The 24,151-nt window shown below is 41.7% G+C and overlaps 1 protein-coding gene across 3 annotated transcripts in view; it reads right to left on the bottom strand.

The window, feature by feature from the left end:
- Positions 1-24,151, bottom strand: part of PLEKHG1 (pleckstrin homology and RhoGEF domain containing G1) — a 216,714-nt gene that overhangs the window by 160,227 nt on the left and 32,336 nt on the right. For 2 of the 3 annotated variants that reach the window (XM_059401257.1, XM_059401259.1), the window contains one exon: positions 51-108. The exons of the other annotated variant lie outside the window; for it this stretch is intronic. The gene's annotated coding sequence lies outside the window, so the exon portion shown is untranslated. The remainder of the gene's footprint in view (positions 1-50; positions 109-24,151) is intronic. 3 annotated transcript variants of the gene reach the window in all.

The raw sequence follows: 24,151 nt of genomic DNA, 5'->3' as shown, positions 1-24,151 counted from the left end.
AATCTTTTAACATATTTCATGATCAAGTGAAAAAAAAGAAAATAGCTCACTTTTACGGTTGAAGCCTTTCCAGTGTCTGCACTCAAGACTCCCAACGTCTGTCTTCACCTGCAGTAGAAAAACAAAAATTAACTTGCTTCTTATTACTTTTCCAGAATTATTTCAGTGGAACATGGATGACACGTCAGGGCTAATTCTCAGTGCCAGAAGGAACACTGGCTGCAAAAAGGCCAGCCTTTTCTGAGGAAAATGCCACGTCTATACTACTGGTCTGTAACAGACCTATAACAATAATCATAACAATTTAAATAAAAAACAAAAACAGGATATTGTATTAGGAAAGTTACTGATGGTCAATCCTTGATTTTCCCTTTCCCTTGAAATCCACACAAAGTTCAAAAAAAGATGTGAACTTCCAATAGCACTAAAAACTAAGTCCAATGACCATGGAGCCCCTGGGTGACTCAGTCATTTGAGTGCCCAACTCTTGATTTCAGCTCAGGTTATAGTCTCAGGGTCACGGGATTGAGCCCTGAGTTGGGCTCCTCACTGATCATGGAGCCTGCTTGGGATTCTCTCTCTCTCTCTCTCTCCCTTTGGCCCTCTCCCATGTGTGCTTTCTCTCGTGCTCAAAAACAAAAACAAAACAAAAACAAAAACAAAAACTAAGTTCAATGACCTCCCAGAAGCTGGGAAGTTCTCCTTCCTGGAGAAGAGAGAAAGCAGGAGGAGAGTGGGTGGTTCCACTCAGTCTCAACCACACTATTCCTATCCCTGAAGCCCAAGTCATCCATTGGATGAACAACTTTCTAAGGTCAAGGACGCTCTATCTCTGATTCCTCTCCATGGCTGTATCCCATAATTTGTCCCCCTTTCTATCTCTGCAAAGTAGTTGGGATGGGGGTGGAAGTCCACAGGGATGATATTTACATCTCTGGTAAAATTTGGGTTTTTTTTTTTTTTCTGGCCACTATTTTTTTAAATTTATTTTTTATTTATTTTCAGCATAACAGTATTCATTGTTTTTGCACCACACCCAGTGCTCCATGCAATCCGTGCCCTCTATAATACCCACCACATTGTACCCCGACCTCCCACCCCCCACTCCTTCAAAACCCTCAGATTGTTTTTCAGAGTCCATAGTCTCTCATGGTTCACCTCCCCTTCCAATTTCCCCCAACTCCCTTCTCCTCTCTATCTCCCCATGTCCTCCATGCTATTTGTTATGCTCCACAAATAAGTGAAACCATATGATAATTGACTCTCTCTGCTTGACTTATTTCACTCAGCATAATCTCTTCCAGTCCTGTCCATGTTGCTACAAAAGTTGGGTATTCATCCTTTCTGATGGAGGCATAATACTCCATAGTGTATATGAACCACATCTTCCTTATCCGTTCGTCTGTTGAAGGGCATCTTGGTTCTTTCCACAGTTTGGCGACCGTGGCCATTGCTGCTATAAACATTGGGGTACAGATGGCCCTTCTTTTCACTACATCTGTATCTTTGGGGTAAATACCCAGTAGTGCAATGGTAGGGTCATAGGGAAGTTCTATTTTTAAAAAGAAGGAACCACAGACATTTCCATGTCTGTAGAGTTTTAAAGGAAAAACCAAATGTGTTTAGAAACCTATCAGCTGGCTTTGCCTGAAATCTGTCTATGAGGTATTTCACTCTGTAATGAATCAGTGACTGTTTTTTAAATATCTAAATCACAAATTCCTCTTTTTATTTCTATTTCTCCCTTTCCTGTATTATATTTATTACTGATTTCAAGCTTAACTAAATACATATTTCACTTCTTTATTCTCTCCAATTTAAAACAAAAAACCCAACAAGTTACTAGTGCCACAATAAAATTGCATTTTTTTGGTCCCTCATATGCAAAATAAAATTGGCTCACTTTCATATCTACTCCCACTTATTTCTCCACTTTTTATGACATGATCTAGAACTTCAGACTTAGATGGGGCTAATTATTATAGTAAAGTTTTTTAAAAATAACTTTTCAAAACTTTAGAAGTTTTCAGTCTATTTGGACTATTCTTAGAATAATTTGCATACCTTACCCCTTGTTTACCTGCTTTTAACACTTTCTACCAGTGCTACTATGTGATTATGTTTCCACTCCTTTTTATTTTGATTCATCCCTCAATCAACTGGAATATTCTTAAGTGTTTATCATGATGATATCTAGCTGAATTACTAAAGAATATATCATAGACATGGAAGAGATTAAGAATTGAGTATATGTGGGATGCCTGGGTGGTTCAGTGAGTTGAACCTCTGCCTTTGGCTCAGGTCATGATCTCAGGGTCCTGGGATCGAGCCCCACATGGAGCCCCACACCAGGCTCTCTGCTAAGCGGGGAGCCTGCTTCCCCCTCTCTTTCTGCCTGCCTCTCTGCCTACTTGTGATTTCTCTTTCTCTCTCTCTCTTTCTGTCAAATAAATAAATAAAATCTTTAAAAAAAATGAATTGAGTATATGTAAAAATATTCTTGTGAATAATTTAACATCTCAATAGAAATAGTTTCTCAGATGCATTTAATTATTAAAACTGAACTGTAAACATAAAAGCCACAGAACTAATAAATAGGGATTAGTGTTAGGATTAAATGATTCCCAAACTACATAAAAAGCTCTGAGCACATAGAACAGGTGAGGTTCCCCCGTTTGTTTGAAGAAGCTAGTATAAGGCTGATAACCAAACCTGGTAATACACAAAGAGAGATGAGGCTTGTTTAACCTAGGTAAGTAAGGCAGAAGAATACTAAATAAAATGCTCAGAAAATTTCAAGTATATTTAAATAATGACACCAGGGTGTAAATTGGGCTTATTCTAGAAACATTATACAAATAGATTCCTTGTGCTCTGTCAATAAGTCATAAGAGACCAACACATATTCATATGTTCAAAGATGCTAAAACATTAGGACTAAACTCAACGCCTATATTTGATAAACTCTCTGAAACCTAGAAATCAAAAGATCATTGACCATGATTTTTAAAAAGATCTAAAAACAACAGGGATGCTGGGTAATAGTAGGTTAAGTGTCCAACTCTTGGTTTTGGTTCAGGTTATGATCTCATGGTCATGGTATTGAGCCCCAGGTTGGGCTCTGCACTCAGTATGGAGTCTGCTTGAGATTCTCTCTCTCTCTCTGCCCCTCCCCACCCTGCATGCTCTCTCTCTGAAATAAATCTTTAAAAAAAATCTAAAAACGACAACATTTTTGTTTAAAAGCCAGTCATAAAATATGCTCACAGTGCAATATGAAAGGAAGGGAACAGGCCAAATCACTACCATCAGTAGGTGACAAGGTTGAATACCCAGAAAAGTCAAGAGAAATATCTAAAAAAAAGTCTAGTGGAAATAGAGAAGGTGCCATAAGATTATTTGAAACACAGTGCATAAAAAGCAATGGGTTTTTTTTTTTTTGTTGTTGGTGTTCATTTGCAGCCATGACCAGTCACAAATAAATGAAAATGGAGACAAGTCTGAAAATAGATCAGATTCAGAAAAATGATGCTTACGGTAAAGAATCTACATAAAGCACATTTAAGGAAATCTTTAGGACAATGGTTTCCTCCTGAGAAATGATGAAAAGTACAAATATGCATTTTTAGGAAAGGAGAAAAGGCAGTACTTAGCCAGGAAATTCAATATGAGGCAAAACAATGTATTTATAGTTTTAGTCTGAGATGGTCGACTGCCTATATGAGAATATGAGAACAGCAAGAGACTTTTACAACCAGAGATGCTTATTTATAGGTGAATACGTGAGGGCCTCAGAGGCTGTTCTATAAATTCAAGATGGGATTTCTAGAAAAAAAAAAACACATTAAGAATATTTGATTATCCGGCCTTAAGTGCAAAACCCACTCAGGGCATTAGAAATAAATAGAATTTGATATTTAAAAAAAAAAAAAACCCTAAAACACATCATTACACTTTCAAAGGTTGGAGAAGGATTATAAATAGCCATTGATGTTATATTTATGAAAAGAAAATGCTGATTGCACGTCACTGAATCACGCTAAAACAGGACACGTTTTATTGCTTTTGGCCACAGAACAATGCTAAACTTCTGGAATACATGCAAGGTGATGTTTAAAATAAGCTATAAAGGCAAAATACAAGTAATGTGAGTTTGAGAATAAAAATAAATAAAATGTCAGGATTGGACTTATAAAAAGGAGACAGAAGTCCAAAATAGGTCACCATGTCCTTTTAGCTACAGTGTCTAAAATTAGTTTACCTTTAATGTTAAACAGAGTGAGGAGACTAAATTTTAATGCCCTGAAATCAACTACATAATCAATTCTAGTTCATCAGAATGAATGTGAACAAAAATTGCACACAAAAGGGGCCAACTTCATTCTTTATGTGGAGGACACAATAAAAGCCCTGTTTGCTTTGCAGAACCGTAATACCCAGTGACTAGTAAAAGCAGCTTTTAATGGTCTGAGCTGGCATGGCTTAAACAAGGCACAATTTAAAGTCATGTCAGATAAAACACTGGAACTCATGATAATGACTTTGCAAAGACCCAAAGCATAAACATTTCCCCTATAATGTAAACTATTTGAAATACAGGAGCCCCTATGTACATAAGCACAAAATTTCTTATCTTTATTTCTTCGGTGAAACACATGAACTTCACAGAAGAAACAAAGTAAGGGTAGAGATACACGTAAGGGGCTACTGGAAATCACGAGACTTTAGACCAGTGTAGACCATAATGTAGTTAATACTGGTAATGCCAACAAAGGTCAAGTCTTCCAAAGTTCCTCCCATAAGTATCCAGAAAGTATTCCTTTTTAGCCCCTCTCCCTAGAAAATATTTTTTGAATCAGTAACACAAATGGTCAAATGGACAAAAACAAAGTATTTCTGAAGCAATAGGCAATGGAACCATGTAAATCCAAAGGGCATCTCTGCGTTTGGACTAGAGTTCTGCTTCTGCCCCAGACCTACCTCCCTGGAGGGCCACTAACATCTGTCCATTCTGATTTGAGAAGGCAAGATAACCTGTGACTCTAGGTCCGTGCAACATAAAGCACTTTTTCTTGCTTCTACCTGCCCTGCTTTGAGCTACCTCTTATCCTTCATAGACCATAAGCAAGTAGCAATAGCTAGTGTAATTCGAGACTTCCTAAGTTGGTTGCTGGAAGTGAGTGGAGTGTTCCCGAAGCCCAACATTTATCTACCCTCCTTGTAGCAACCACATTAACGTTTTCTTCTCCTTTACCCTGGTCCCAGCTCTTGAGCTCTGAATGATGTTAATTAGGCTAAGCTGTTCGTCTTTATTTCATCCCTTGATTACTGTCCTTGGTTCATGAATAGGACATGGCCCAAGCAGACCAACCAGGGCCAAGGAGACCTAACCTGGGGTATTTTATGAAAATCACCAGCAAAACAGACTTTTAATTGCTTCTACCAGCCCCAGACATGGGGATTTAGAACCAGAGGTACTGCAGCCGTCCATGCTTTCTCCCACTCAATGTTAGGTTTGCGAGATTCCTCCACGTTACGTGGCTGACTTGGCAGTGCAGTTGCTTGCACTGATGGATAGTATTTCATTGCATTTCATCGGATACCTTGTGGCATATATATAGGCTTCACTGTCGGACTTTTAGACTATTTCCAATTTTTCCTCCCTCTTACAAGCGATGTTGTACATGCACCTTGGTTTCATGTTTCTACCTGGTATTTATCTGAATTGGAACTGCTGGGATATTCATTACACACATGAACATTTTTGGGTAACCCCAATTTTTTTTTTCCCCCAGAGTGACTGTAACACTCTGCCCACAGTATATGAGAGTTCATTTTGCTTCATATTATGGCCAATGCCTGATACGAAAATATTTTAATTATAGCTATTCTGGGTAGGACATTGTATTTTTGTGGTTTAAGATTGTATTTTCCCAGTTACTAATGAGGTTAAATATATTTTCATATGTATGTTTGCCATTCATATTCCCTTCACTGTGAGAAACTCGTTCATGCATTTTGTCCTTTTTACTATAGAATTATCTTTTTCTAGTGCCTTTGTTGGAGCTCTTTGTATATTCCCCAATATAAAAATTGATATGCCTGTTTTGGATTATGGCTTATCTTCAGTCTCTCTCGACAAACACAAGTTCTTAAATATGATGCTGTAATGTATATCTCTTTATGGTGTAATGATTTTTGTGTCTTGTTTCAGTACCCACAAGGACATGAAGCCATGCTATCACATTTCCAACAAAACTTTAAAATTGTATATTTCACATTTAAGTCCTTAATGCATTTGACATTACTATGCATGCTATGAGGCAGGGATCTACTTTCATTTTTTTTCCATATGGATAACCTATTACCCCAGTATCATTTATTAATTTATTCTTTTCACTAATTTCAAATTCGGCTCTGTCACATGTAAGGTTTCAATATAAGCAAGGGCCTGTCTCAGAACTACTGTTTAAGATTTTATTTATTTGTCAGAGAGTGAGAGAGAGAGAGAGAGAGTATGAGCACACAAGGGGGCAGAGTGACAGGCAGAAGCGGAGAGAGAAGCAGGTCCCTGCTGAGCAAGGAGCCCAGTGCAGGACTTGATCCCAAGACCCTGGGATTATGACCTGAGCTGAAGACAACAGCTTAACCGACTGAGCCACCCAGGCATCCCATCAGAGCTACTGTTTTACTGGTCTAATTGTTTACCTTTACTGTCAAAATCATGTCTAAAATACTATGGATTTATAACAACATAAATAATATCTCTAAATCCTTCTACCTGATTTTTCTTCAGGATTCTTTTGGCTATTTCTGGATCTTTGTTCCATATAAATATTAGGATCAATCTAAGTTCCGCCAAAAACTTGTTGGATTTTGGTTGGGATCGCACTAGACAGACCCGTATGGGGAGAATCACCATCTTTTACCTAACCTCCCTTTGTTTAGATCTTTTAAATGTATGTTTGCATAAAGTTGAAGTTCTTCCATTTTTTACAGAAAGGTCTCACAGATCTCTCATTAGATATATTTTTAGGAACCTTCTTTTTATTGTTACTGGTGAAGACACCTTTTAAAAATTGTGTTTGAAAATATACAGAAAAGTATTATTATATGTGTCTTCCTATAGAGCCAAGGTTTGGTTCTGAAATGCGATAGGTACACACATTTGTTCAGACATAAGGAAGAAAATCCAGTAGCAATGGAATTCACAGGAGAAACTGGTTGATCACGGTGGGAAGGGAATGGGGAGAATTAAAATAATCAAACATTTCAGAATAAGAATGTTAAACAATCCCATGAATTTTTCATTCATGCAGGTAATTACTTAAATACCTTAGACTTGGTTTTTAGTCATTCATTCAACAAGGGTTTAGGATCTATTACGGACAAGCATATACTTCTATTTTCAAAGAGCCCTCCAAAGACAGACACTCTATAGCTTTCCTTGCAAGCTCAAGTCCATTTTTATTTCTAATTTGACATGTCTAATCGGTCATTCCTTTCTTTGGAAGAAGTACAGTGAGTCTCAACCACTTAAAAAAAAATCCAAACCCTAGCATTTGGAAGTGGAGATTATGGAAAAGGGGTAAAAATCTTTCAATAGCTACTATTTATTGGTTTCCTCCCCCGTCAGTATACTGCTCTTACCTACAATTTGATTAAATTATGTCAGAGCACCTGCTACATACCAGGTGCAGGGTTATTAAGTGAGTGAAGGACAGTGTCTCCAAGAAAATCTTTTCCTATTATGAAATGGGCATGTTCCTGGGAACAACTATACACATCAAGCAATTTGAATAAGTTGAATTATTTTGAGTGGCATTTTAACAGATATATCAGGAACAATTTGTCAAAATGAAGGTTCCGCTCACTCAACCCCATGTTGTATATTAGGGTTGCATATCTTTTCAGGCATGGCATGCAGCTTATAAATAAAATTTAGAAGTGAGTTGAACTCTTAAGTTCAGTTTTTAGTCTGTATCAATTCCTGGCACCCACAGGATCACACCTAGACAGACTAGACAGAAATGATTCAAGTTCTTTATACATTATGAAGATATAGTAGGCTGATACTGGATACTTGCCAACTCTGAGCTTGATTTCATGGTAAGTTGGCTGTGAATTTTTTTTTTTTTAAAGGAAACCAAAAGCAGACAGAAAGCAAAAACTGTGCATACTAGATTTTGGTGGCCCAAACTTTAGATTCTGTCACTTCCTGGTTTTTTTTTTTCCCCTTTGTTTTTGAAGTGACCAACAATTGGCACACTTATTTATTGAAGGATTGTTAATTCTAATATTTGGTCAGAAACTAGGAGTTCCAGCATGTGACCCCTTCCTCCTGTTTTCCCCTATGTTCCTCTCTTTTTTTCATTCTTACAACAAAGTGGACCTCTGAATAAGGAAAGCTGGCCAAACAGAACTGGGGATTTCAACATCATTTTCTTTTATTTTTTTAGTGTTAGAGGGGACTCTGGGCAAAAACGTGAAGTAGTGAATGATTCTTGAATGAATGGCCTTCATTCGAGTGCTGTGAAAGACACTAGGGTTACAAAGAGAAATACTGAGACTTTGCCTGAGATGGCGGGCATCGGAGGGATGCGTATCAGTGAACAGACTGGATGGTAACCATGTTTCAAGTGCTACTGTACAGCTATCCACACATTCCCAACTCAGTACCCTATCACCCCGGCAACCCACGCTACCCCTGAAGCACTTGGAAGGCATCCAACAGCTCAGCACCAACTGGGGACCAGGCACAGGTGCTGATGGTCCAACAGTGACTGGCACAGATTCAGTCCTTAACCTTGCAGACCTTCCAGCCAGTGGGATGAGGCCGGGTGGGGGGTGGGGGGAGGGAGGGTCATCAATTCGGCTAACATCAAAGCCCAGAGGCAGCTGCAGTTACACAGTGAGCTCTCGAAAGCATAAAAGCAATACAATTTTAAATATTAAAACTTGGGCTTGGTAACACATCCGTGAAGGAATACTACAGATAAGGCAATTTCCAAAGATCTTCAAGTCCGGGCATAAATAAGAAGGAGGAAGGTGACTAGGAAAGTTTTAAGATTTGGCAGATTCTGTATTTGATAAAATGGAGGAATCAGGGAAATGGATGAGCATTTCTAAGCAGAAAAATTGTGTAAGAAATACCTTCTGTATGGATTAGAGTCCATGAGCCTTTTTGAATCCAGATCTGTAACTGGAGCGATTGAGATGTGTTAGCAAGCAGGGAAAATGAATGACGTTAATTAACATAGAGAAATTGCCCAAAAGGAACAGAATTCAGATGGCTGTGGTTTCTAATGCTGGAATATTTTATAAGTAAAATTGATTTTAGTATAAGGAAACAGAAGATGCCATGTTTCTTATGCAAGTTATTTAAAATCTGGTATTTGGAGAGATAGCTTTAGAAACCTGAACTGTGGTTGCCTGTTTATTTAATAGTGGAGTATAGAATATATATATTTTTTAAACCAGGCTTTTGTAAAAACACTACTTTTATTCAGGCAACCTATGGAAAAAACTGTTACATCATTTCAGAATGTTATATTTAGAAAGGTAATTTCCTTTCACTGAAGGTCTTTTTTTTTTTTTTTTTTTTGACCTTTCCACATCAGTCAAGAAACACAGGCTTTGACTTCAGCTTTTTTAAAAAAAGTGAACTACCAAATATATCAGGGCGTTTTTATTTAACATCCATCTTGAGGATATTTCAATGAGCTTTCAGGTTCAAGGAGAGAAAAAAAGGAAACATGCATGTGGAGGGCAGACTTCCAATAAAACATTTTACAGTTCCTACCAAACAGTGACTTATTCATCTGCTTGCTCCTTGCCATTATAGCAACTAGAACTTCCTGGAAATCTCTGGTTTTGCAAATGTGGTGTTTTTACTTCTAAAAAGAGGGGAAATGCTAAAATTGAATTATGTAGCTAGCCCATGAGGAAAATAGATGGGTGATAACTGACATAGGCATGGAGACCTTGTCATTTTAAATCTGTACTTGAGAAAACTATTTGTCTTCTTATTAAATACGTCATGAGCGTACGTAGCGTGCACTCAGACAGTTATTTCAATGGTTTAAGAAGATTCAAACTTAGCAGGAAAGTTCTTTCAGAAATACTTCAAGGAGTCTGCACTTAACACTACGAACAGATAAATATTTCTCCAGTTTCTGCTTCGACGTATTTTTAGCCCAGCTACTTGGGTATATACAAGCTACAAGAACTGTAACAGCATGGGCCTTTGGTCACATGATATTAAACGCAGAACAAAGGGCAGGGCACTACTAGGGTACAGACCTACTAAACAGGACACACCGCCCCAATTTTCATGATGACACTGAAATACAGTAGCAATGCAAATACTGAAATGTCGTATCTACTGCCGTAAAGTTAGTTAGAATTGCACTTTCCAATCTAAATGTTTAGCATCTATAGATACTTGTTTAGCATCCATTGGCTCCACTAGACCACATAACATCCCATTTTCCTTTGTGTGCAACAGCACACCAATGCCTACCACGGGGTACTTGCTCTCAAGTGATTATTAAATGAATGACAGAGTAAAATATGCTCACTGAGTATGTATGGCAAGCTGAGTTTCAAGTGGGAGCGTCCAGAGGATATATACATGTTGACAGAACAGATCTTTTACTGAAGAAGAGGTTGAAAATACAGAAATGGGGAAATTTTCTGAAGTTCCCTGAAAAGACAGGCCGAACTGGGACCTGTCTTCGGGACACAGTGTTAAATAAGGTTGGGCTCCTTTAGCTGTTATCACAAGGGACAGGCACAGGATAGTTACTTGGTTTGATGACAGGCAGTGGCCAACATGGTCTTAGGTGATTTCTGTCATTTGTCCTGGGAAGTAAAAGACCAGATCATCTTCTGAAAGTGATGAGCAAGAAAGTATATTTGGGAAGAGTAGGGAAGACGAGATGTCATTTGGAAGAGCAGGCGTGAGCTGACTATGTCTGTTAGTATCATACTTTGTGTCATCAGTCACCAGGTGATGAAACCTTAGGTAGGATGCTGGCTTGGGCATGTGCATCACAGACAGCAGGTAAGAAGGGTAGGTGGCCTCAAAGCTCTTGGTTTTGGCATCAGGACACTAGTGTCTGTACCCACGCTCTGCTAGCAATGAGTTGCTGGACTTAGAGGAATTGCTTGGTTTCTTTAGCTCCTAGGTTTTTGGCCATTGGTAAAAATCACAGGGTGGCATAAAGATCCCCAAGGTCCCTTCTTGCTCCAAAAGGGCTAAGTCTTTATAAAATAACCAGTAAATGGTCAAAAGGCTGTGTAATTAACACAGAATAAAAATTTAGAATTTTTAGTGTCTTAGCACACAGCTTCGTAGCTTTCTGGTGTGGATTACACCATGACCTCCCCTCTGCTCTGTCTCTAATCCTACTTCCATCCTGTCATCTGTACAGAGCAATCATGTGACCTTCTGCTTCTCTGCTTCAATCCTTCCAAAGGTCCCCTCACTGCTATCTGGGTGAATCCAGATTCCTTAGTGCAGCCCAGGAAACCCCAAGTCATCACTTCTGGCATCACTCACAGCTTCCCTGAAACACAAACTGCAAAATAGATTTGAAGGGAAGAAAGAAAGAGAGAAAGAAAGTAGAGAAGGAAGGAAGGGAGGAAAGAAAGAAAGAAAAGAGAGAGAGGGAGGGAGGAAAGGGATAGAAAGAGAACATTTGTTCTATTAAAGTGAAAGTAAAATAAGGGTTCTTCATCCCTTAAGCATTCCTATTCACTACTTTAGGGACGCACGTATTGTCATTTGCTATTTTAAGATCATCCAATTTAGAAACATGGAACGCAGAGATTTGGGCCAAACACTTCTCAGGAGCAACAGTAAGAATTTGTGGCTTAGTTAAAATATACTAAAGTGAATTCCTTTCACTTTTCAGGCTCAGTACAATATAAGTTAAAGCCTTCCTAAAAGGAACGGGCTTTCCAGAGGAAGTGAAGAAAGAATATAAATAACATTACCCCATTCATTAAAAGAATGGTATTCAATGATGTTTACACAAGTGGTTCTCGCCCTTTAAACATAAATCTAAATATATTTTAAAAGCTGTATGTAAAGTGGTAATTTACTGAAGTCAAACCGCTGGGAAATTTCAAGAATGCGTACAGGTTGTATTACCCTCTCCTCAACTATGTAAAGAGCATCTTAATAGTTTCTATTCTGGTCATCTATCAACTAATTGTTACTTAAAAGAATGTTGCAACATAAAATACTATGAAAAACTGTTAGAAGCCATTAAGTTTCTATGTGAGAGGTGAAAATGTAAGCTCCTAACTACTGATTAGCTATTTTTACACAAGAGGTACCCGGCAGGGGCAGCCTCTACCCGGTCACTAAACCTCCCCATCTTCTCCAGGGCACTTGCTTTTCCTCTTGACACCCTTATCCACCTTCCTTTCAGGAATCACACGGAAGCAGCGGAGACCCTCAGCAAGACTGAGGCAATGACCAGAAAGGTTCAAGCAAGAGCCAAGGAGTATTAAGAGAAAGGGGAGACTGCATGTGGCTGTCAGGGCCCCATAACTTTTATGTAAACGGGGTGGAGGGAGGGCAATCAGAGCAAGTCGAGGGAAGAGTCGGGAAATGGAAAGAAAGACATTCACAAGCTGCAGGAGAGCATCGGAAGGTAGGAGAGCCTCGATCGTTCCAAAAAACCAAGATAGATAACTTAGCTAGAGCTGGGGTTTGGCTGGAAAACAGTAACGTGTCCTATCTAAACATGAACAAATTAAGGAAGTGTTTGATGCTGGAAAACACAAACTCTAAGCAACCCAAGAAGATCATCCGTCAAGTTCATCACTATCAAGAATAATACTTCCATAACAGTTGGAATAATACTCACAGATATTCATATTCTTTTCATGGAAAAAAGAACAAGAATGGGAAAATTTTCAGATTATGAAAAAAATAAGAGCCAAGACAGAAAACCAATGGCCTAAATGATAGAATTTTTATGGCTAAAGACTTATCCAGCAGGCTCCAAAATGTAAATCTCCAGAACATAGAGCCAAAACAGAGAGATGGAAAATAGGAAGGATATGGAGAATTGATTGCAAGAGGTCGGAAACCCATGTGCCAGACTTCTCTTTGAAGACTGTGTAAGTATTGGTGGGGAGAAAATGACCTGAGCCTGAGTGGGCTTTATCTCAAAGGTCAGCAAAAAAGAGAAAAGATCATTGGTGAACTACTAGATCCACAAATTCCCGAAAGCTTCAAAGAGGTAAACAAACAGATACATATGCAATCAACTAAGTAATAAGAATCAGTCCTCAGACTCATTGGCTACACTAGATTGTAGGTATCCAAAGGGCAATGCCTTCAAAGCAGAAGAACTATCATTTTGAATCTAGACTGAAATTATCAATCACGTGTGAAGGCGAAATCAGACATTTTCAAACGTGCAGTAACAGAGCTTACCATCCATGCATATTCTATATAAAAAGTTACTCTGAGGAATAGTCTACCCAGTGAAGATGGGAATCTAAAGGAGAGAACAACGTGGGATTTTAAAAACTGGAGTCGAATATAACCCCAAAGTAGAGGAACGTATACATGAAGCTGTTGGAAAACTCTTCAAGCAGCAAAAATTGTGATCTGGAGTGGAATTTTATTCCCTATGGATCGGTATATTACTTGGGTAATATTACTTGGCTCCCCAGTGAATAATATTGGTCTGTTGGCTTTCGATTGTTAGAAACAACCCATAGACAAAATAAACATTCATGGTTACGCTGCGACAATAAGTATAACAGAAGTATTAAACCTCATTCTGTAAAAAATTATAGTCTAATGTCCCGGGAGGTTCTAGGTAGGGGCCGACCCTCCCGGCACTGAGGAGGGTTCTTGGGCATGGGACATGCAGTGCTGCAACTGGGCAAGTCCCGGGTAAGCCAGGGAGCGTTTGTCACCATAATCATAGCGGAGAAGGAGTGAATGAGAGATACAAATAGCCCCATTTTTCAGAGCCAAGGCTTCATGAAGGCTTTAGAAAAGAAGTTGGTGACAAACAGGATCAATATAGCAACTGTTAGCAGGGGGTGAACTTGAAAATGAGGTTTTTATGCTTGATTTCAACCCCTTCCGAATGATATAGATTTTTAAAACAATACATCCATTTAGAGTCGAAGAAGTCAAGTCTTACTCATGAGGTGTCTAACTTCTAACAAAGAGAATATTTCAAAATGAGCAAAACCTAAGGCTCTGCACATGGGAGCTAACTAGAAATTCTGGTTAAACAAAAGATTTTTATCCCATCTCCGATAGGAAAGCAAGAGTATCCACAAAACTGAGGACAGGAAGACCAGTTCCCTTGTCCAGAAGCAGTGCCTGTCCTCTCGTGAAGGATGGATGGTCACAGGGAAGGGCAGGAGGAGGAAGTCTTCAGTGAACCGGAACAAGGGGCTGAGTGAGCCGAGTTAATCATGTCACAGGACATTAGAAAGCACATGCCATTACAGCTGCTGGCGGGGGGTGGTAATCCCTCGTAGCCTGGTCACTCCACCTAAAAGATGCTCGAAAGACATTCTGCTTCCTCTCTAGAGGTGTGACTATTTATGATGTCATATTTTACACTAACTTAAGGAAAAAAAGAAAAGCCTCAGTGATACACCATGATCTGGCTATTTTATGCCCCAATTGTTACCCATATAAAAAAATTCAGGGGCACCCACGTGGCTCAGTTGGTTAAGCATCTGCCTTTGGCTAGGTCATGATCCCGGGGTCCTGGGATCTAGTTCCAGAGTCCAGCTCCCTGCTCAGCAGGGAGTCTGCTTCTCCCTCTCCCCCTGCTTTCCGCCCACCCCTCTGTACTCACTTTCTCTCAAATAAATAAAATCTTAAAAAAAATTCAAAATTGGGCTTCTTTTCCTGAGCATTAACACTTTGAAGTTTGCCTAATGACCCCAAAGTGGAATACATATCTATAGATCTTTTTTTTTTTTTTTTTTTTGTCTTTAAACAGAACCCAAATCTTAGGTATGCTGAGGCTGATTATTTACACAGAAAGCTGTTGACTTCTCTACAAAGGATAACACAGCCTGGAAAGATAATGATTGTTCATTCCCTTCAACTTAAGAATGCCCTCTGTTAACACCTCAAAGATACAGTATTTAAAGTGGAAAAAGCCCATAGTCCTGCCTTTCATAAGTCACTAACTACCAAGCATAGTAATCAAAATCCATTATGAGTTTCACCCAGTGCATGAAACTAGGGCCCATGACACATTTAACAACTCACTGGGAACCTGCCAAATCTCCCCACTATCAAGTTTCCTTACTTTAAGATTCACTTAATGTCTTAAAAGCATACCCCAAATCAGGACATAGCCTATGATCAACATGAACATTTAACACGGCTGAGTTTATTTAGGCTCCCTGAAGCTGTTCAATCTACTGAGTATCTTAAAAATCCAGAGTGCAGAACTGAGAAGGTCCGAAAATATCCCATCCATAACTCACTGGAAACATGTCTGAACCCATGAAAGGAATAAAAAAAAAAAAAGACCTCCAGATAAGCAGAGATGTTGGTCCTAAAGTGAAGACAACTGAGATTAGAAATACTGAAAAGGACAAAATCAGACCTAAACAGACACACTTCCCAGTTTTTGGGAACTACAGATGACATAGAGTTAATTCCCGAGTTCCAGCAGAAAAAACCAATAGAACCATGATTGCTCTACCACATCCCCCCATGGCTTTCATATTTCTTATTTATATTACAAGACTCTTAAAATGCTCATTCAATTATTTCGGGGCATTAAAAATATTTCAGTGTCATTTATTAGAAGTGAAATTTGCAGTGTGTTAAGTCTCCATGACTCCCCAAAACAACAACAAAAATCTTTAAAGCAGTGAAAGTTGCAATTTACTCACACTCCAGGCAGCAAATTGAAATGTACTGGAGTAAACGTAATGAAATAATGTAAAACATTTGTGTGAAATTCAAAGTATTCTGTTATAAACCCCTCCTGGGGAGGGAGCGTATCTGTCCATTTTCATTTCCTTCCATTTCTAGTGACAGCTCTATTGAATGCTCCAATTCTACAGGATTGAGAACGAATTATTTTTCCAGGGGAAGAGTCACTCAACTACTTTAAAACCTGGGTTGTTTTGAGAATCTTCATCCAAAAAAAAAAAAAAAAAAAATTGTCCTCAATCTTCTTGGAAGGCTAACATCCCGTAAATTCCTACCCACTCCTGCCCTGAAGTCAGTTACAAATCATAACCTCGCAACTCTTGGGGAAAGATGCTGGTGTTTGTAATAATCCCAAGGCACAGAAATGATGATGTCCCTCCCAGCACTCACGGTATTCTCTACAAAATAAAGATTTATTGTTCAATGGCTTCATCGCTTTAATGGGTTTTCTCCCTGAACTAGCCTTCGAATCTGGAATTGAAGGTTAAATTTTTCCAGATGTCTGAATTTAAAATTACCACTTGATCTAGTCATGGAAAAACTGATTTGCTCTTTCAGTTAAGATATTTTAAATGTTTATCTCTCTCCACTTTATTATTATTATTATTATTATTTAAAGCTTCATGCCAAAGCTAAGTTTCAGGCTTCCCTGCAGTTCTCAAGTTAGCCTAGAATGTAGTTCAATGGTAGAAGTCAACATGGCAAAGGATAATGAACCAAGGGTATGCTGTGTGCCTTCTGAGCTTCCCATCCTTTTTCCCTCCAACCACTGTTTAACGTTTCTCCAAATCCATCAGGCTTTCCTGACTGCCCTGGGCTATGCAGTTTTCCTACACTACTTACGCTCCAGCGCTCACAGGGCCACAGATCACATGCTTTGTTTTAAAAGGCATATAGGTTAGTTGGCCCTTTCTACTAAGTCACACGAGAAAGCAGTCTGATGGTCGGGGAGTCTCTCTCATGGCTTCTCGTGACCTGTGGCACTCTGCACGGAAGTGGTACCCCATACACTGACTGGCGCATGGTAGGTCCTCACATTTTTAAACGGGTGAGTACGTATCTTAGCCATCAATCTGCAGTCAGCGCAATCCATGGCTCTCAGAGGCAGAAGAACACCAGGTCTGATTTTCAATACATGTGGGTAAGGACACTTCGCCCAGTCACGTGCATTTACCTGAGTCAGACGTGACACCGTCACGGACTCCCAAAGATATCATGTCTGGTTTTCTCTCACTACCACCTTGACCTTGTATTTTGTTGTTGGAACGTTTAGACTACTTCTCATTTTGTCTTACAGAGCCTAGAATGAACAACCTAGAAAGATCATCCTTTAAGAAGTGAGGAAACTTTTGTATTTATGGTATGCATTATAGGTATGTAATAAAAAGTGATGGTCACACTTTTCCAGCCCTTATGTCTCCATTTCCTGAAACCCCTGAACTCCTCCCTTTTATCCTAATGGGTCAGATCGTTCCTGGCTCGCCCTGACCACTGCCTGAATGACGTCCTGTACTCCCTTCCACTCTTGAATTTTGCAGCTGCCCATGAAAAGGGCCACACTGGGGTTGTTCCCATCTTCCTATTTTAAGTAACATATCTCTGAGGCTGAAAACTGAACAACCACCACGCACACACTGACACCATGATAAATCCATGGTTGCCAACCTCATTTGGGTTCCTGATGCTCTTCAACCATCTTCTGACTTTTTTTTTTTTTTTAAAGATTTTAGTTATTTATTGGACAGACAGCAATCACAAGCAGACAGAGTCAGGCAGAGAGAGAGGGGGAAGCAGGCTCCCTGCTAAGCAGAGAAGCCCAATGCGCGGCTCGATCCTAGGATCATGACTTGAGCTGAAGGCAGAGGCTTGACCCACTGAGCCTCCCAGGCACCCCTCTTCTGACATTTTTTAAAAAAGATTCATTTATTTGAGAGAGAGCGAGCGTGGGGAGACACAGAGGTAAAGAGTCTCAGAAAGACTCCCAGTTGAGCAGGGAGCCCCACGCAGGGCTCCAACTCAGGACCCTGAGATCATGACCTGAGCCAAAATCAAGAGTTAGATGTTTAACCCACTGAGCCACCCAGGCATCCCTTGACATTATTTTGTAATTGACTGTTAACTGAACACTTACCGTGTGTCACACTCTGTGCTGGGAAAGGCTGTTCCTGCCTTTCTCCTTGGTCAGCTCCCTCCATGGCTCCTCTCTGCAGCCCCTCAGACCCTGTCGCTCACGCCAACCCCTCCTGTCAGAGGATAGCCCGCTCTCCCACGCTGAGGAAGAGGAGGCCATCAGGGATGAACGCTCTCAGCTTCCCGAGCCTTGCGCTACAGTCCACCTCGGGCTGCACTCTGCTCTGCAGGCTTCCCACAGGCTCAGAGGACTGGGTGGCTGGAAGTGAGCACGGACCCCTCAGCACCAGCATCGTCCTTGTCCTTCTTGTCTGCTCCTCACTGTCTCCCCTGCATCTGACACTCTCTCTCTCTCTCTCTCATTCTCTGTCGCCTGTTTATCTCTTGGGCCATGCATACGATGGCATCTCAACGCTGCAAAAAAAGAATCCCCTTTGAACCCTAGACCCCTGCCTGCCCTAGCTGTTATCATCTTCCTCACTTGACCACACTTTTATAAGGTCACTTTATTTTTTTAAGATTTCATTCATTCATTCATTCCATCATTTATTCATTTGAGAGAAAGCACAAGCAGGCAGAGCAGCAGGCAGAGGAAGAGGGAGAAGCAGACTTCCTGCTGAGCAGAGAGCCCGCTGTGGGGCTCAAGCCCACGACCCCGGAATCATAACTGAATCTGAAGGCAGAAACTTAACCAACAGAACCACCCAGGCACCACTAGGGTCACTATTTATGATCCTCTACGTCCTGATCTCTCTCTGACCCCCTTATGCTTCTATTCTCTCATTCTGCAACCGAGATGAGCAAAAGAGGAATGCATGAGGCATGGGTCTTCAGAGGCTTCTGATCTTTACTTAGGGCTCTAAGAAAAGCCCTCAGACTTGCGTCTCCAACTGCCCATGAAGCAGTTCCAGAAGAGTGTCTTGGCCAACTCCCCAGCAGGGGGAAAGCCCCTCGGCCCCCATCTGATCGTGGCCTGCTTTTCCCCAGACCCCGCGAACCTTGCGCTGCGTCACCCACACTGGCAGGACCACATTGCTAGAAGCCAAGGCTGCTGGCTGCTCTGTCATCTGCCTCTCAGGACTCTGTCCCACCCTCACTGCTGCCCACCCTGCCACTCCTGCCCTGCCCTTCGGTGCCTGGCCTCTTCTCCCTCCTCCTCACGACTCAGCTCCAGGACCAGTGACTTCCTTGGGGGGGGGGGACACCCCCGAACAATGTGTTTCCCAGGGACACTGTTGTTCCCTCTCGTCACAAACTGTAACCTCCAGGGCAGAAACCCAGTCTCATGGGGGGAGGGGGGACCTCAGGCCCAGAGTCACTATGCAAAAATGCGAAGCTGAATTATGAGTCTTCAAAGGAGGGCAAATCCATTTGTTGGTTGCTCCCAGATGTGAAGTGTGTTTTTTGGCTTAATAAAAATAAATAAACTTTGGGGGGGAGAAAAAAAAAAGCATTGCATAAGGTATTTGCACAGAATGGTTCAAAAGCCTAAATAAATAAGTTGGTCATTAGCAAAATATCAACTAAGTTGGAAAAAGGAAATTCAAATGAAATCACACCAGAAGTGCCTGCAAACTTTAGTATTTGGTAAGCTCTAACTTAAAGCCAGTTAGTTTCCCCAGAACTTTTTGGTAAATAAAACCAGCCATCCATGATATGTACCATTTCATTACAAAATGTTTTTGGAAAGTATTCTTGAAAACATCCCTTTGAGGTGGGGTTCCTTATGCTGCTCTGCCTCGTCTTTTAACCACCAATGTCCGTACCACCCACTTTGTGTATGTCAGAATAAAAAATTTGCACAATGATTCTCGGTATCTCCATTTATTTGCTTCCTGAATTAGGACTCACAGAGCTAAATGTAGGCAATATGATGGATGAGGCACTTAAGATACTTTATTACTAAGCTTATATTCTAAGAAATGCTCCCAAGATAGTGGCTGCAGACTAGGATGTATAATATACCAGGGTCCCATGTTTGCAGGAATATATCTAGAAGGATGGAAAACAAAAATGTTACACGTGGTTGCCTCTAGCTGGTGGGATTTAGGTGTGTGAACCCGTTTTCCCCCCTTCCTGTCCCCACTCATCATGTATCACTCATATACATTTGTATTTAAAGTCTTTTAAGTAACAAGTAAACTGAGATACATTTTGTGGATCTCAGAAGCTCTGATCCCCTCTGAGCCTTCCTCACACCGTCTACTGGAGGCCTATCAGCCTGAGGCCTGAGATCGGTCTGAGAGCAGTTGGATCCATAAGAAAACAGAGATAGTGTTTCTGGGCTGAGAAGGCTTAATATAATAATGCAGGAAAGGGATTGAAACTCAGGTATTTGCATACGTGTGCCTGGCAAGATGTGCTAACTGCATTGTACATGTTCAATGGATATTTCTTCATCTATACTTAATGTCTAATTCATCAAGACTCAGTCCATATGCAACCTCCTCTGGGAATCTTTTCCTGCTCAGTCTGTTCGCTAAGTGCTCCTCCTATGCGCTCTTGAACTTCACACTTCTACCAGCCAGCCGTTCCCTCCCCTGTATTGCAGTAACTTACTCCTTCCTGTCTCTATCCCAACTAGACTCTTTGACAAGCGGTGGTGTCTCCTCTTTTGCTCATCACCTGACAAGAACTGTGGTACTAGACATTGGCCGACTGAATGAGCCCGCCCACATAGAGTACTCTGCTCAATCCTGGGTACAGTGGGGGGCTGCCTCGCCACTATGGGTGCGCACCACCCTACTTCTGAAGAAGCAAAGGAGGACAGAATGCCCCAAATGCTGGCCTCAGAAGTGAGCAAGAGGTCTTGTTGTTCGATTGAGATAGTCCAGCAATGCCCACAGGAAGGCAGCGAAAGGGGGGTATCTGAAAGCTCATGCAAGACTTCAAGGTGGGAAGGAGAAGAACTTCTAGAAAGAGAATGTTGACAGCAAGGGTCGGAGGCAGGAAAAAAACACAGCGTGTTTGAGATGAAGACATGACACAAATAAGAACATTATACATCTCTCCGGACTAACCCATGTTCCCCACTTGGCCTCATTCCTCCACCACCTTTATGGTCCTTATTTTCTCTGTCTTTACCCGCCTCTCACATGGAGCACCCGTGAAGTTGGGAATATGTCATTCCCCTTCAGATCAACAGTGATGTCCCCTCTCATCTAACTCAAAATTTACTTTCTATACCCGGTCTACACTTCCTCTAAACCATGTGTGTCCCCTCCATACCCTTGTGTAATGCACTACATGGATATGTGTGGTATGTCCTTTATCCTACTATAGACATGTGAGAGGACAGTGTTGTAACTGTAATTTGGGGGTTTCCCAAAGTGCCATTCACATGGTAGCATTCAAATATGTTGGACTGAGTCCCATCTGAACAAAAATCTCACCTAACATGCAAGACAAAGGCTTAATACAGAACTGTGCAGCTGCCGGGCCTCAGAACCCTGGTCAGGGTGGTTTTGATAGCCAAGAATACATACACCTTCAGGTTCTGCTGGATCAAGGGGTGCTTGGTACTTGAGCAGGCTGCCTCTGCCAGCCGCCATTCCTGCTTTCTTACATAAACCCTGTGATGCCTACTAGAAGCTCCTGCATGGTTTCTGGACCTGTTTGGCAGGCAATTCCCATCTCAGTGTTGGCAGAACTATGGTCAGAGAGGTTTCTCATTCCTTAACTTCCCCCTAATCTGCACCAGTTAAACAGTCAGGAGTTCTCACTTACCCATTTTGTTGCACTGAATATATTTATTAGAACAACTTTACACTGTGCTTGTGACCATGAACAGCTTTGTTGCCATCAATGCAAAGCAAGCAAATAGAAGGAAACTATTCAAAAGACAGACCTTGTGCTCTGAGTCATGTCCCCCCAGGCAGCTGACACTCATGAGTGGACCCAAACCCCAGGGCAAATCAGGGCCAGGAGATCCCTCATCGTTTTCCAATGTCCATTCTGTACACAAATAAAGGGCTGTTTTGTTTTGTAATCATTAAGGGAGGTGGTGTGGGAAAGTATTTATAAGAACGAATAGTAAGATTTTTAAAAAATACTAAAAATTACAATATCACAGCCTGTATAAACTATTTGTGCAAAAGATGACTGTTCATGGGGTGTGGATGCTTGGGCCGCCCACAAGCGGTGACCTTGGAAATGGGAAACTCAACCTTCCTATCGTGCTGCTTTTTCTCTTCTCAGAAGTAAAGTGACCGTCTTCATCCCATTCAGAATAGAATGTGATAACGTGGTCCAGGTTAGTCCTTTACACCATCAGTGAGCCCGTAAGACTTCCAAACATGAGTGTGCCCTTGCTACATACTGTTCCTCTTGTACCTTAATGGTTCCCATAAAAATAAGAGGATTGGACTAATCTGTAAATTACTTTTAGCTCCAAAATGCTAGGATTTATATATTTTAGGGTTTGTGTATAGATAATATTTATATAAAAGTAGAAATATTTTCATATATAAATATTATATCTAACACACATATGCAAATATATGGCTTCTCTGAAAGTCAAAGCCTGAGATGGTATAGACACGAACAGCCAAGGGGTCCGTCTGAAATTCAGGACCTCCGACAGGCAGCGTGCACGATCTGGTCTCTAGCAAGTAACAGGCTCTATATACTCATAAACACACTCTCACGTGACAGACGTATCACTCTGCACAAAACAATGGAGAGTCAGACACAAGCCAAGCAGCTTCACTGCGTGGATTTTGGTCAAAAAGGAATCATGACTGTAACAAAGAATGTGAGTATTTAAAAAGTTGCCACAACTCCAGTCCAGGGAAATGCACGTTCCTGGTCCGGGTCTCCACCGAGGGGCTCCTACCAGCACCCCCTGCCTTCTGCACCCAGGTTCCCCATTTCTCGGCCCTGGTTCCAGCCACGGCTCCTAACAGCTTCAGCCTCCACATGGAAGACAGGCCTCCATCAAGGCCGTGCCTCAAGGTGCCCTCAGAGCCTCGGTCCTCCAAGGGTCATCTGGCACAAGCGTCGTCAGCCGCAGCGACAGCTGTAGCCCTCAGCCCTGCCCCAGCCCCCCTGGATGGGAACCTGCATTTCTCCCAGCTCCCCAGGCACCTCTGACCTAGAGTCAAGTGGAGAAGGATTGCTCTAGGCCTCACCAATGAGACGAGGGTTCATTTGGGGCCCTGAGGCCCAAAGAAGACTCTCCAACCACACCCCCCTCACAGAAACCCCTACCACACATATACCCAGACATCTACTTGCTCTCCTTTCTAGAACTCAAGAATCGTCTCCCTTTACGCTGCCCCTCACAGACTCCCCCGCTTCCTTCCACTTTCTGTAATGCTGCTCAGCCAGGACCCAGCCTAGGGCCAGACCTGCAAGGCTGACCCACAGCTCTGGGCCGCCTCCCTTGGGCTCCCAGGCTGTGCCGATCCCCTGGAAGAAGGCCTATAGGGCTCTGTCTCATGCCAGGATCCTGGTGGCCACAGCAAGTTCTGCAAGGAGAGGTCAGACCATAGTCAAGACTGAGGATTATGGCATCCAACATGGCCCTATGCCAAAAGACTGGTGATGATTAATAAGCCAGGCACCGTAAAGATAAGGTATCTGAAGGAATGTAGAGCTGGGGCAAAAACAGGTCAGGGAGTCACAAAGTCAGCTGAGAGTTGAAGAAGGGATAGCTTCTGGAGGTTGGAAGAGGCCGTGGGTTCAGCACACATCTGGAACGCAATAAGAAGGGCCTGAGTCAGGGGTAAATGAGTCAAGGGTACCTGCAGTCCAAGCTCTGGAAGCAGCCTTTGCGTCAGGTGAACGGGCACCCACAAACGCACAGCCTCCCAGCTGAGATTCTAGACCCAGGAGGACAGGGGCTAGCGGGAGGAAAGCTATGACAAGCTGGGGGAGTGGCAGATAAGTTCTGTCTGGCTGAGCGGGCTGAAGAAAGTTGTGCTGGGTGTCCTACCACGCTGGGGAACCTCAGGCCTCAATACTTCAATGTCTCCCCTTGCACACCTGCCTTCCGTGAACAAGCCCACCTCTGACTTCAGACAAGATTAGTCCAGGGCCCCTTGGGTTTTGCCTCAGCAAACAGACCCT

Source organism: Mustela nigripes, chromosome 5 (assembly GCF_022355385.1).
Source record: "Mustela nigripes isolate SB6536 chromosome 5, MUSNIG.SB6536, whole genome shotgun sequence".
Taxonomy (NCBI): Eukaryota; Metazoa; Chordata; class Mammalia; order Carnivora; family Mustelidae; genus Mustela; species Mustela nigripes.
The sequence above is the reverse complement of the archived record's forward strand: the minus strand, read 5'-3'. Positions and strand labels throughout refer to the sequence as shown.